The sequence below is a fragment of the Anabrus simplex genome, chromosome 4 (assembly GCF_040414725.1).
Source record: "Anabrus simplex isolate iqAnaSimp1 chromosome 4, ASM4041472v1, whole genome shotgun sequence".
NCBI classification, from domain to species: Eukaryota; Metazoa; Arthropoda; class Insecta; order Orthoptera; family Tettigoniidae; genus Anabrus; species Anabrus simplex.
Window position 1 is genome coordinate 258549544 of NC_090268.1, and position 15518 is coordinate 258565061.

Below are 15518 nucleotides of genomic sequence, written 5' to 3' on the forward strand. Positions count from 1 at the left end.
ATGGGTGGGGTGACAGAAGAACAAAATCAGTAATTGACTACTTTTTGGTGGAAAGGACAAATCGCAGGAAGTTTATGGAAGCGATAGCTTTACCAGGAGAAGCATTTCATGAGGACCATAGAGTTGTGGTGGCAAAATTACGGTTTGGAAAAATGGAAAAGCTAAAAGAGATAGTAGACTAAAATAAAAGTATGGAAATTGAAAGACTAAAATGTACAAGAAGATTTTCAGGAGAGATTGAAGCAACAAATCCCAGTTACTGAAGTGGAAAATGTAGAAAAGGAGTGGGCCAATTTTAAAAGGCATTTGTTGGTGCAACAGAGAGTGTGTGTGGCAGGACATCTACAAGAGTGAAAGAAAAGGAGATACCATGGTGGAGTGAGAAAAGTGGTGAAAGAAACGAAGACAGCCTGGTGAGAATGGAACTGAGATCGAACAGAAGAAAACAAAAGGAAGTATCTCAACAGCAATCGGAGTTGTAAGAATTTGGTAGGAGGAGAAAAGAAGAAGAATCTATGCAAAAAATGTAAGTGGCAGTAAAATGATGCTGTATGGACTTATAAGAAGTAAGAGGAAGGAGAAGAAAAAAAGAATTGGGAAGAGTTTACACAAAAAATGGAAGTGGATGTAACTGGCAGTAAAAGGATGCTGTATGGACTTATAAGAGTAAGAAGACAGAAAGAGTTATCACAAAGCTTGTGAAAAAGGAAGATGGGGAATTGTTAACACACCCAGAAGAGAGAGAGAAGATGGAAGGAGTATTTTGATAAGGTATTGAATGTGAACGACTGTACAGGGGAGAGAGAAGCAATCCTGGAGGTGGAGTTAGCAGTACAAAAGATGAAGATGGAAGAGCAACAGAGATGAATGACATCAGTGTGGAAATGCTAAAGGCTGCTGGACCTCTTGGTATGCAATGGTTGTACTGACTACTAAAGTGTATGTGGAAACACAAATGTGTACCAGAAGACTGAAAAAAAAAAAAAAAAAAAAAAAAAGATAATAATACCCTTGTTTAAGAAAGGGGACAAGAAAGTTTGTGGTAACTATAGAGGAATCACACTTATATTGCAGATAGTCAAAATACTGGAAAGGGTATTAGAAAAAAGAATGAGAAGAAAGAATGAAGGAGAGTTACAAGAGGAATAATATGGCTTCAGGAGTGGGAGATCTACAGTGGACCCAATCTTTAGCATGAGACAGCTGATGGAAAAGAACTGGGAATATGGAAAGGATCTGATCATGACCTTCATAGATATAGAAAAGGCATACGATAGTGTCCCCAGAGAGAAGGTTTGGAAAACCATGGTTAAAAAGAGACTTGGAAGAGAAATGTTAGAAATGGTGCAAGCAATGTACAACAACTGTGTTAGTAGGGTACAGACCCCATTTGGAAAGACAGAATTGTTTAGGAATAAGACTGGACTAAGACAGGGTAGTGTGCTGTCACCTCTTTTGTTTTTTATGGTAATGGACGAAATTGTAAAGGAAAAAAAGGAAGCCTATGGAGATAAACACATGAAGATACTGCTATTTGCAGATGATGATGTGGTCTGGGGATAGAACAGTAAAGAAATGCACCACTAGATGTACTGAACGAAAAAATTGTGAAGTATGGTATGAAAATCAGTACAATACAGCAAGACTATGTAGTTGTCGAGGGGAAAGGCAAGGAAAGGACACTGTGAAAATTGGAAATCAGAGTCTGGAAATTGTGGACAGCTTTAAATACCTAGGAAGTGAAATAATGCAAAATGCTACAGTGGACATGGAGATTAGCAGGAGGGTATAGCAGGGCAATGCATTCTACTGAAGTGTAAGAAAACTTGTTTGGAGCAAAGAAGTACCAAGAAAAAATAAAGAGATAATGTACGAAATGTACTATGTACCCATACTGACTTAAGCAGCTGAGACTTGGACTTTTGACTATCAGGCAAGAGAGTAGAATTCAAGCTAGTGAGATGAAATTCCTAAGAAGTATGATAGCAAAGACTGAGTGAGAAATGAAGATGTTAGGAAGGAAGTTGGGATCGGAAAGCTAAATGAGAGAATTGAAAAGAAGAAACTAAGGTGGTTTGTCACTACGGGCTCTGAACTTTGGAGCATGGGTTGGTGACCACGAGGTCCTTAGCCGAGTCCTGGCATTCCTTCCACTTACTTGTGCCAGGCTCCTCACTTTCATGTATCCTATCCAACCTCTCTTGGTCAACTCTTGATCTTTTCTGACTCTGACAGTATTACGTTTGGAGGCCTAGGGAGTCTTTCATTTTCACGCCCTTCGTGGCCCTTGTCTTCCTTTGGCGGATACCTTCATTTTTCGAAGTGTCGGACCCCTTCCACTATTTCTCTCTGATTAGTGTTATATAGAGGATGGTTGTCTAGTTGTACTTCCTCTTAAAACAATCACCACACCACCACCACTAAGGTGGTTTGGACATGTAAAGAGGATGGAAGAGAACAGAATTCCAAGACAGATGCTGGAGACAAAGTGCGAGGGTAAGAACAAGGTAGATTTAATCAATGAAGAGCAGCATAAGAAGGCAAAATATAGACTGGTACAAGATCGTGGATGAGGAATGGTGGAAGGAAAGAGGAAGATGGAGAAGTGCCATAAATACCCCGACCCGGCAGGAGCTGGATAAGGGGAAATGATGATGATGATGCTGATGAATTCATATCAGCTGGCCATGTTGTTTCCTCCCAATGTATTGTTGAATACCAGTTTTGTCATCTGTTAGGGATTGTTATTGTGAGGGCTGATTCAGAAGTGATGGCAATGATTTTTTTAAATCTCCTAAAATTGTGCTAATATACAAAAGTATGTTATGTGAACTTCATAATGCTGCCAGCAGATGGAATATGGGTGAATTATTCTGGCCGTGATCACGCTCCCGATATCAGTTGTCTGATGGCAATGGTGCGTAATGGAAGTAACCAAAGTTGAATAGTCCATGTGGGTTTGATCTTATTCCCAAAATGAAATAGCAATTGCGTGGGAAATGCTTTGCCAACAAACAAGACATTGCACGAGCATTTCGGTGTGAGGTAGTACATATTAATTAATCTTATGCAGCCGGTGATATTTTCCATCTTCCTCGTCGGTGACAACGAACCATGGACAACCTAGGGGACTACTTGGGAGGATGATAAACAGCTTGTACGATATGTACAAATGATTGTATACAGGTTGCATGACAATTAAATTAATAAAACTGTGATTTCAAAAATGCCATGTTTATCCTTTTACTTCACTAGAAATCCTGCATCCCTGCACCATGTGGTGTCACATTTAGAAAGTCCTTGTCATACATTTTCAGACGTGTTGAAGCTTTTTTTTTTTGAGAGAAAAAGATAGTTGCCTTGGTTTCAGAATCAATCTTTGTATTTGATTAAAAGAAATAAGCTAAAATAAATACATTATGGCATATATTGTTGGCATTCAGGCAGAAGTGACCAAGTCCATTTTTTACGAATTTGAGTTAAATGCACTGCTGGGGTAAAAAAAAAACCACATTCTACATGATGGCAAGGTTGTTGTTTTAATAGAATGAACCATTTTGGGAGTACAGGTACCCTACCCTATAATGTGAAGTCCATTTTTGAAGATTGATTCAAGGCAAAAGTGACTAAGTGGACTTAATCACTTAATATGTAACATAGTAGAGGGCATTGCAAAAAGAACTAGCCCAAAAGGTGTGATAGCCTCGCAGTAATATAGAATCATATATCACTGATTTCTTAAAACCCATTTATCTCAAAACTATGTTTTTGGACTTAGTAACTTCTGCCAGAACGCTGATGATATATTTGTTGTAATCATTTACTTTGGCTACATATCATAACATCTGGTAACAGTGCAGAACACTATTGCAAATATGGATCAATCAAAGAAGGTACAGAGTGTTTGCCACTGAACGAATACACAGTTACACAAGAAGATAGTTGATATTCTAAATCACAAAAAGCACAATTCTGTTACAATTGAAGCAGAATTCAACGTACCTCAAGATAAATAGATAGAATTACATATAGGCCTTCTTGATAACTGGATATTTGACCTACTGCTTGAATAAGATGCCGAAGAAGGTGCATTTCAGAAAGAGGTTAATGCTTCCGAGGACATCATAGGTAAATTCAATACACTTCAAATTGAAGTTGCCAATTTCCTAAAGTTAAGGAAAGAAAAGGTTATTAGTGAAAGTGCCGCAAGTTTGATTTCGTGTACACAGAAAAGTGTAAATTCCCTCTTCCTTAACTTAAAAAATTCAGTTGTGATGCTAAGGACTGGCTACAGTCTCGGACTCATTCAAGAAATTGACAAAGACAACTTTTGATCCATCAGACAAATTTCAGTATCTATTCCAATCCACGACTAAAGGCTCATGGGCAAGAGAGGTTGAAGCTACTTACCCTGGGGTTGTAGAAGCACTGAAGGCACGTTGGTTGTAATAGGGAAGAAATGCTGTTAGAGGTCTGTGAGAGAGAGTTGCATGGGCTTGTATTACAGGCAAGCAGTTCTAATTCCAGTTTGTCTCTTTTCATTGTATGGTTGCCGTGAAAGCTATCTAAGAACCCTTGAAACTTTAATGGTAACAACAGAGAGATGTGAAGGAATACTTTTCCCACTTATGGAGTCCTGTTTGCCAGAAGAACTGGTGAGAGCCTGGCAAAGGTCCACAGTTATTATGTCGAAGGAGAGAAGTAAACACAGTTATTGGTAGCAGGGGAATATAAGATTTACTCAGTTCAGAGAGTTCCTTTGTTCTGAAGTTGAAGGGAGACAAAGAAGTTCAATGGCAGTGGCAGATTTTGACCTTATAAATGCAGAAAAACCTAGCAGAAAAAGTTAAGCCTACTGAGAAAGGTGCAAGGAGAAACAAAAGGTCAATTTCAGGTGAGATTTCTTCTGCTACAAGATTCCATTATGGATGTTGACAGTTTATTATTGCTAGATGAAGAGAGAGTAATGCTTAAGTGTAGCTCATTGGGTTTTTGATCCAATAGGTGTAAATTGTTATCTAACACTGATACCTAAAATCTTGTTACAGCAGATGGGGTAGCTAGTAGCACCTGGGATGAAGAAATAATGAATGGAATAATGTCATGGTTCCTAAATTGATATAAAGATGCACCAGACTTCTCAAAATTGAGATACCCCAATGGTTGCCTGGTTGTGACGGGTATAACAGGTGGACATTTCACATCTATTGAGATGCTTCTCAGAACATCATACTCTTCTGTGCCATTTCTACGAATTGATATGAATGATTATTTTGGTGTTTAATTTGTGGCTGGTAGAGCAAGAGTAGCTCTACTTGTAAGTCCTGCAAGAAGTTGAGAATTCCTAGACTAATTGCTGAGTTCATCAATTGCTGCAAGGCTGTTCATGAGTAAGACTTAAGAATTCCAGGAGTGGAGACCATTTTCTGGACTGCTGTTGAACAGTTCTAGTTTGGATTTGTTGTTTCGAGCCGTTGGATGTATACGTTTTCAACAGTCATGGAAATAAAAGAATTAACACAGAGTCATATATGGTGGCACATTCCTGACCTCAGTAATCCAGGTGATGAGCTTTCCAAAGGCTGTTCAGCACATAAACTGCTGGAATCCCAAAGTCAGAGATCATCTATGTTGAGAAATAAATAGGTAAGGAAAAGAAAAAGACTATAATTTATTCTGTGTTTTGCGACCTTACAGACAGCAGATGGTAGTGCAGAAACTTTTCACAGTATAAGATGATCTTTCGTATGATGGGGTGGATTCTTCACTTTATAGTGAATTGCAAAGTGGAAAAAGACAAGTGTATACACCAAGATTTGATATATGAAGAATACAAGGATGCTGAAATTAATATAATTAACATAGTGCAAGCAGAGGCCTATTCTGGTTTAACACCTTCAGAGTTGTCAGGTGTACTACTCTTCCTTGACAAGAACAATATTATCAAACTGAAGACCAAAATGTGAAATAGAAATGATGGTGGTGATTTCTGTTACCCAGCTGTTCTTCCAATAAATGGTCATCCCATTGTGAACTGTGTGATCATCTATTCAGTCAAAGTCATTTTTCATGCCAGACAGTACTATTGATGTCAATTGTGAGGCAAAGATTTTGGATCTTAACGAAACGGTGAACCATGAGATCGGTTATTTGGTCATGTGTAAAATGTATGAGACATTATGCTAAGAAGACTGAAGCTGCACCTACGACCCTGCCTGAAGGCAGAATTTGTGTTGTCAAGATGTTTAAAATCACAGGAATGGACATGGCTGGTCCACTTTTCAACACAGAAACTGCTTGAATCCCAAAGTGGAGATCATCTATTATGAGGAAGAAATAAATTAAGAAAAGTATGCAATTTCTTCCATGTTGTGAGACTACAGATGAGGTTTGGTAACAAGACTTGTGTATGACTGTTTACTTGTGGGGTGTACAGTGCTCTACAGCTAGTTTTCTCACTATAAACTGATGCATTCTTGCAAGCAGTTCAGGGGTAGGCCTAAAGTGAACGATCAAAGTTTACTGTGACCAAGGAACAAACTTTAATAATAATAATGTTATTTGCTTTATGTCCTACTAACTACTTTTACCATTTTTGGAGGTGCTGAAGAGCCAGAATTTGGTCCTTCAGGAGTTCTTTTATATGCCAGTAAATCTACTGACACGAGGCTGACGTATTTGAGCACCTTCAAACACCACCTGTCTGAGTCAGGATCGGACCTGCCAAGTTGGGGTCACAAGGTCAGCGCCTCAACCATCTGAGCCACTCAGCCTGGCGAACAAACTTTATTGGTGCAGAAAATGTCTTTAAGAATGTTGACCTGGCAACAGCCAGTACAATACTATCAGAAGGTTTGAGTATAAGTTCAGTCCACCAGCTTCATCGTGGGGAGGTTGGTGGGGCCACATTGGATTATGAAGACGTACAAACTATCCTCAGAGACTGTGGAAGTCTTATCAACTCTCGCCCACTAACCTACATCTGTCAAGATTCTCCTGATTTAACACCTCTTACTCCAGACATGTTCCTACGGAGATTGAAGAAGTAGGACTTTCCAGTTTTGATGCAGTAGGAGCAACCTCTTCCAATCATAGGTTACGGTACTGTCATCATTTGAGAGAAACTCTTAGTGAATAATTCCATTCAGAATATCCTGGACAGTTAAAACTAGCTGCAGGCAAAGGACACTATGGAGAACTGTGTTGTTGAAATCTTTCTGTTAGGGAATGACAGTATGAAGAGACTGAATTGGCCTTTGGCTCGTGTGAAAGAGTTGATCGCAGGCAGGAATGGTAATGCGGTAGTTGCCCGGGTGAAAACTGTGACTGGAGACTTAATGCGGTCAGTGCAAAGAATCTACCCACTGGAATTAGATCTGATGTCCTGTAGCAAGATTACTATTGGTAGAAAACTCTGAGGAGTTATGGGAAAAACAGCTTACTTCAGTCCCTGAGGAGTTATGGGAAAAACAGCTGACTTCAGTCCCTGAGGAGTTATGGGAAAAACAGCTGCCTCAATGGTGAATATAGATGTTCTTGGTATAAAGGAAGAAAATAATGGGACTCGTGAATAAGTTGTTACACTTACTGGTAGAAAAATCGTTCCTTCAAAGAAGTGGAATTTATAGTGTTAAATTTTGACTAAGTAATTTATTTTTCAGTAAGCATTTTAAATTACAACTTTCTGTTTCTAGGTGATAACTGTTGTCACTCCAAGTTTACTGTCAGTTGACTTAGGTGGGAGGAAAGGTAAGGAAAAGGTAAAAGTCTCATTAGAGTGTGTAATTCATATCAGTTGACCATGTTGTATCCTCCTCATGTACTGTAGTATTGATTACCAATAGGTTGCCTGTTAGGGATAGTTGTTTATTGTTTGTAATAAAAACATACATTATAGCATATTTCGTTGATTTAATCATTTAGTTCTAGAAATATGCTGTATGGTTGAACAAGTTGCCTAACAATATTTTAGTGCATTGATTATGGGATCATCTGTTAATTTTCTGCCAGAACATATAACATCAGTGCTGGAGAAATGTTAAGAGGTGAACATTAAAAGTTCATCTTGAAAACAGAAGATTGTGATGAAGCACTAAATGTTATAAAGTGTCTAGGAGTTAAAAGTAGTCACAATCACACACTTATAGACAGACTGCTACACAGAATCAATAACAAAAGACAGAACACACTCAAAAACCAGAACAAAGAAAGATTTGCCTCTAACATGCACTCAAGAAGTTACCCAAAAATTCGTTCATTTAGATTACAAGATGACATTCAGAACTAAGTACAAAGCAAAAATTCAGAAAATTAGCAAATAAGATGACATTCAGAACTAAGCACAAAGCCTTTAACAGAACTCTGCACGCGCGCACGCATGCACACACACACATCTGATTTTTATCAATTCAGATGCAGTGAATGCTGCAAAATTGTGCCCATCCAGTCTAAATTCCGAAACAAGGTGCACAGAACGCTTGCAACATAGCATAGAATCTGCATTTGCCATCTTCTTTCTTGACATGGAACGTTAAAATGTAGTTATGAACATAACTATTGAAATTTTCCACGCCAGTCCTAACGAACACACTTTTATTACTTCAGAGCAATGTGAATTACACACACTCGTTGAACCTCAAACCAACAACATTTTTTTTGCAAACATGATTCAAATAACATTCACTCTATAAAAAAACTGCCTTTCTTTTTGCTAAATTGGTTACTGAGGACTGCCACACAATAGTGATTGAAAGCACTCTGTGATAATCCCCTTACACTTTTCAGACAGTAGATAAGTCAATATAATTTCTTGTAGCCATAGTAACTCCTGTAACCTTACTCCAAGCGTCTTTTAGTGTGAAAAAATGGCATGACGGCCACAATCCTATCACTAAATCTTGCATTGTTTCTACTTAGCTGTGCCAGGCTTTTTACTTTCATCTCTCCTATCCAATGTTTGTTTGTTTGTCAACTCTTGTTCTCTTTCAATCACTGTGGTATTGAGTTTACAAGACCTTAAGATGCTGCTGCCTTGAAGGAATCTTTAAAGGATCTGAATTTTTTGCCCTTGGATATAAGAGAGGATGGTTATCTTGTTCTACTTCCCCATAAAACAACAATTGCAACCTCTACCAGGTTCGAAAAATGTCTACTTAAAATTATATATGAAGAGGGAGCAAATGGAGAACACAACGTACCCTGTAAGAATGCATAGACAAGAGTACACATGGAAGGAAGGACTTTATTGAGAGAGAGAATATGAGGGAGGGCAGAGAATGGAAGAGGGGGGAAAATAAAAAAATAAAACAGTTAACTGATGTTAAGACCTGGTGCCTCCCTAGACCTGATCACCAGATGAACTCTAACTTTAGAGTCTCTAAGAACAATAGGATAAAAATATGAGGAAAAAAAAAAAAGTTTTTTAAGGATCTTAACTGTGAGACATTTATCAAATGTGGTTTGGTGGAATACTGTATGAAAGGAAATGTTACATGGGTTTGCAGGTACTGCAGTGGCCACATATTCATTTGACTGGCATGTTAGTAATCAAGCCATCACAGTGTGGATGTGGGGCTGATAGACAAACTGTTCATCACATCATTCAGGAGTGTTCTGTATGGTATTGGATGAAGTGCAGTCATGATGACCTTGTATTAGGCAGGACTTTACTTTTGCTGGCGAAAGTAGCGATTGTATTGATGGTGAAGAACTGAAATGAGATGGTGGTTGATATGGTTCATGGCAGATGATGATTTTTTTTTAAGGTTTGAGGGGCACTTTCTCTCAACTTCACATCAGACTAAGCTTATACCATGTTTACAGGATGAGTAAAATATTATATTTTTTCTGAAAAACCATTGATTTGCAAGACATTTCTTTCAGTTAGTCTATGTTTAGTGCATGCTTAAGAGTCGAAACAACATCCTCCAGGAACTGTGTAGAAAAAAAATGGGGTTGAAGTGCTCCAACTCTTTGATGCTCAGCCCTTGGACTTGCATATTCTGCAACTGAGTACTTGATGCCTGTTTAGTTAAACAGCCCTTATGTGAAGAAGATTGATATCCAACTGAATAACTCCATGCATGTGATCACAGGAACTATAAAGAGCACCTCCTCTACAATGACTCCCTATCCTAAGCTACATCCCTCTACCACATCTTCACAGAAGTAACTTAGTGCTCTTATACAAGAATATCATAAGATGTTTCACAATCAACTATTGCCCATTCATAAAGATCTATGTTCCTGGCACACACCTCTTCAACTGGCTGAAAACCTCATTACCAGCATGACCTCAACAAACTGTGGTCCCAGGAATGGCAAGTATTCTCGTCTTTGGAACTCCATGATGTACCTTGCATTACAGAATATGTTCCAGGTTTTGATCTACCCAGGAGAGCCTGGTCAACACTTAACTGCATATAGACTAAACATGGAATGTGTGGGGACCTCCTGTTGCAGTGGAGGAAAATTTATTCTTCACAGTGTGGATGTGGGGCTGATAGATAAACTGTTCATCACATCATTCAGGAGTGTATTGTATACGTTTATGTAGGAGATCCAAAAGACTTCCTCTTTTTAACACCTTACAATGGAACTATCGATAAGGTCATATCGAAACCAAAGATGCAGTTTCGCTGAGAGGATGTGGAGATCATAAAATAGCTACGTACAACAATTTAGCTGCCATTTGGAACTGGAAGGTGTTGAAATCTTGATTCAAAATCCATGTGACAACACAGCTACTGGACAACCCTTGCATCTTGCTGGCGTGGCACACAGTGTAGTGGAGTTGTGATTGTGCTGGAGAGAGGGAGAAAACGAACTGGCAGGTTACCGTGCGCCAAGGTCACTTTAATGTTAAGGAACGAAGGTGAAAAAATTAGGTGTGTTAATCGCATGATAGAAAACTACATATTTTTGGCACCACGCACAACGAATATGCACTTTAAGGCCACCTTGTTCTTCACAGTTTACTTGTTTGAAGGCAATATTTTGCAGACACTTGGAACTCAGGAAGTTCCTTTGTTATATAATTGGTTGTGAACCATGAATATTTAATCATTTCCTTGAAACATGGGGAAGAAAATTGAAAATGAATTAAGGATTGCATTTTCATTATGCAGTTTCTCTGATAAATATCAAACCGAAAATCTTTACAAGCCAGCATAACGTCTGTTAAATGGTCAAAAACTTATCCAAGGACTGTATTTTCCCCGTATTGCCTGGAAGAATCTCGAGAATTTCTATACTTTTGCCTGGAGGAAAGCCTTCAAGGCAGCATTTATCACTCTAAATAGTCTAGGAATCTAACAGTAGCAAACACTTGTCTTCCGCGAATGGCAAGAAGGCTTCTTTAAACCAGTACTTTAATTCTTCTTTTCTTTTTTTTTTTTTTTTTTTTTTTTTTTTTTTTTTTTTTTTTTTTTTTTTTTTTTTCATTTTCACTGATTTTGTGGCTGTTGCAATTATATTTTCGGCATAAAACATTTCTTTGAAAACTTTTGGACCAAAAGTTCTAGTTGCCTCCTGTAGTACAGTGAATTATTTTGGGAAAGGAGTACCGGCCATAATAACAGTAGGCATAATTGTGTACGAATGGGTGAATGCACTAACTGATTGAGCAACTGCTTCTGTATCTTTCTCATCAACAAACGACAAGAGTCCTTTTCATTTTCAGTTTGTGCACGAAACCACTCTGATCTGTATGGTATATTGAAAAAGGGGTGTAATCTTGAAATTTCTTAGCGACTTTACCTTTTTTCCTCTTCTTCTTGCAGATGCATGAAGTACAAATTTCGTGATTTTTTGCTCCTTTCGATTTGAAACTTTTTTTTTGAAGCAGCTCAACTAACTAGTAGATGCACTGAAATTACTTTGTCGCATTGAAGTATCTCGTGAAATGACCAAGGTTCACAGACGCAGGTTTTCATCCCAAACGTTCTGTTTCAACCTTCTTGCTTCTGCAAAGCGAGAAAATAATGATTTATACATCAATTTCCTGTGTTCTGCGGGACTTACTGACGTAGATTCTAATTGATTCTTCCACATGTTCAGTTGTCGTAATGATGTCACCATACAATATTTATGAACAGTGGTTAACCCTTTCCCTGCCAAGCTAAATAGCTGTAGTACTGTTAAAACTGCCAACCTAAATTAAGGTAAAACATAAGGTCTTGCTGAAAATGCTGTACTCACCGCAGTTTTGAAGCTATATAGATGATTTTTTTTTTTATGATCCATGATATATCCATATATATGTCCTGTGATTTACTTTGTTGGTGCTTAGGCCTATGTCTTTTTGTTTAAAAAAATTAATGAATTATTATTTCCACTTTCTGTAATTAATTTTGCAAATTTGAATTAGTATTTGGCATAGTAATAATTATTTCTCATACTTGTTAATGTCACTCTTAGAATCACTAAAGTGTTGTCTTTTAATGTTAAAAGTTTTAAATCTCTATGTTTAAAAATGTCCAAATGATTTTAGGTTTTGAAATTGAAAATTGAGGTTAGGTTCATCATCATGGTGACTTGCATTTTGCTGGTTAACATTAACATCATTGTCATCTTCACTTTCGACATTAGTAGTAGTAGTAGTGTCCGACTCGTGGCTGAATGGTCAGCGTACTTTCTGTCCAGAGGGTCCCGCATTCGATTCCCGGCCAGGTCGGGGATTTTAATCGCTTCTGATTAATTCTTCTGGCTCGGGGACTGGGTGTTTGTGTCCGTCCCAACACACTCCTCTTCATATTCACACAACACAGTACACTACCAACCACCACAGAAACACGCAATAGTGATTACATCCCTCTATATAGGTTATGCGTCAGGAAGGGCATCCAGCCGTAAAACAGGGCCGTGTGCAACACAGTTCGCACCCGCGACCCCACAGGTTTGGGAAAAGCAGTAGGAAAAGAAGGAGAAGAGTAGTAGTAGTAATAATTTGAGGAGGAATAACACCATTAGGTCTAATATCTGTCGCATGAACTGTTATTGTCTGCCTCACTCTTTTCATCACTAGAAGATATATCACTGTCACTTCCTAACAACATAGCCCGAATGCATTTTTAACACAAGCGTTGTGAATAATATTTTGCTATCTTACCCTCACACATATTTGCAGTATAATACGCAAAAACACGATAAAAACAATACCTCGCATCATACAAACTTATAATACCAATGTAGTTGGTCCGTTATTGGACATTATAAATTTTCCAATAACGGACCAACTACATTGGTATTATACATTTTTTCATTCGGGACAAATATTTCAGGTTCCATATGGGAATCAACATCTATGTCATACAAACTTGCCGCGCAAAGTCCGTGGCGCACATGATATGGCTAGCGCGTGCAAACCTCTCAAAGAAATAAAAAAAATAAGAATGTTATATTCTCTTTATCAGAGAGAAAATGGTATTTACTTGTAGTTAGAGATACCATGGATCAGCCAACGTGTATATGCGACTAATCTGTTGCGTTAAACCTGAATGAACGGTATGTGAAAACTGGCCTTACGGCATCGGATCTCATAGAATCATGGCAGTTTTATGATTGGCAGAACATCGGCTTACATCAGATGTTGGCAGCCATTGGGTTAATGAAAGCCACTTCTTACCTCTCGCCTCCCCCTCCCTATTTAACCATAAATGTATAGCTTTCCTCTTGTACGCAAGATCTTCAGTGTGTTTCATTTTCTTCTGTGGACTGGAAGCATATCTTGAACTGGTAGATGTGTCAGGTAACTGCGGTGTCGCTTCACTGGATTGATGAGAATCGGACTCAGGATTCAAACTCGGATCCGTAACACCTCCCGTATCTAGCTGTTTTCTCTTTCAGATGATGCAGATGAGGTGTTGCTGCTTCTACTGTCACTTTCGTTATCACTTTTTCTCTCCAGACACGACTCCAAGACAATGCTGGCACCCATGAGATGACTTTCAATTAATTTGATCACATGTCAGCCCATCTCCCTTTGTTCCTAAAGTTATTTCATGGGAAGAAGAGAAACTTTTTTCGTTTGTTCCTAAAGTTATTTCATGGGAAGAAGAGAAACCTTTTTCGTGTAAATAACATAATGCATACTCTAGAACATTATCCGGATTCTTGACTGTTCTCTCAAAGGAACGTGTGTTAACTGCCTGGCACAGTTTTTGACAACTGTTAGGTTCTTCAGTCTGCTGAAACTAATTTTGAATAAATAAATTTATAAACTATCTGAAAAAGAAAAGATATGGTAACAGAATTATACCTGGAAAAGAAGATTCTATTTTAATTAAGTTGTTTCGGAGTCAAAACTGAAAAGAGATGGCTTCAGATATTGCAAAAAAAAAAAGTTTTGTTTTCTTACTCCTGTATAAATCAAATGAGTTAAGGAGTACTCTGGGTTTAATGTTTTAATAATTTTGTTTTTTGAATGTACTATGTAGTTTCTCTTTTATGTATCTTCACGTGCACTGTTGGGAACTGAAGCATAGAACATTGGCTCTTCGATGTAACTGTGGTTACTTTCTTACTACCCCTTTGGATGACTAGTTATTGTCCTATTTGAATTTTTTAAATTTTTTTATTACTGATTGAATATGTGTATTGCTCCTGTCCAGTAAAGGAAAGATTCACAGTCAAGGGAATGGATATTTCATGCTGACATGTCAGTCGATATGAGTTTCTAGACTGTTTATGGCTTGAGTTCTCAATTAGTTGTTCTGCTGTCGTGTTAATGTTACCTTTACTTGAATGTTAATATGGTACTTGGAATTGAGTTGCAGCAGTTGTTAACATTTTGTTTTGTAGTATCTTTTTGGAACTAAATGCATTTATTTCAAATCAGCTTGCCTTTTGTACACTGTGACTCATTGATGTTAAAATTATAGCTCTGTTGTGGGACTTCTGTGTACTGCTTCCAGTATTAATATATACCTTCATGGTATTTCTTGGAACTCTTTATTCATGCCCATACTTAATGAGGTTTTTTAGAATGACCTACTCAAGCATCATTAAAACATTATATTATTAATATGTATGAAAGTCAGTTTATTGGGCTGGGCTGATTAGCTCAGACGGTTGAGGCGCTGGCCTTCTGACCCCAACTTGGCAGGTTTGATCCTGGCTCAGTACGGTGGTATTTGAAGGTGCTCAAATATGTCAGCCTCGTGTCGGTAGATTTACTGGCACGTAAAAGAACTCCTGTGGGACTGAATTCCAGGACCTCGGCATCTCCGAAAACCGTGAAAGTAGTTAGTGGGACGTAAAGCAAATAACATTGTTATTATCAGTTCATTGGTGAAAATTTGTAATGAAGTACATGACCCTAATGGCTATTGGAGCCAGTATATATTGCTTTACGTTTTTTCTTTTTGTACGTAATTAATCTTTTTAGATCTCTCTGAGATATTCTTATATGAAATTCATGTTGTAATTTATTTGTGGTTTTCACTCGTGTGTTTTTGTGCAATATTGGGTCCATTTTTCTGTGTTATATCCGTCATGATGATTTCCCCTCCATATTAATT

The 15518-nt window shown here is 38.0% G+C and overlaps 1 protein-coding gene across 3 annotated transcripts in view; it reads left to right on the forward strand.

The window, feature by feature from the left end:
- LOC136871863 (uncharacterized) overlaps window positions 1–15518 on the forward strand; it is a 94607-nt gene that overhangs the window by 24508 nt on the left and 54581 nt on the right. The gene's annotated exons all lie outside the window — the stretch shown is intronic.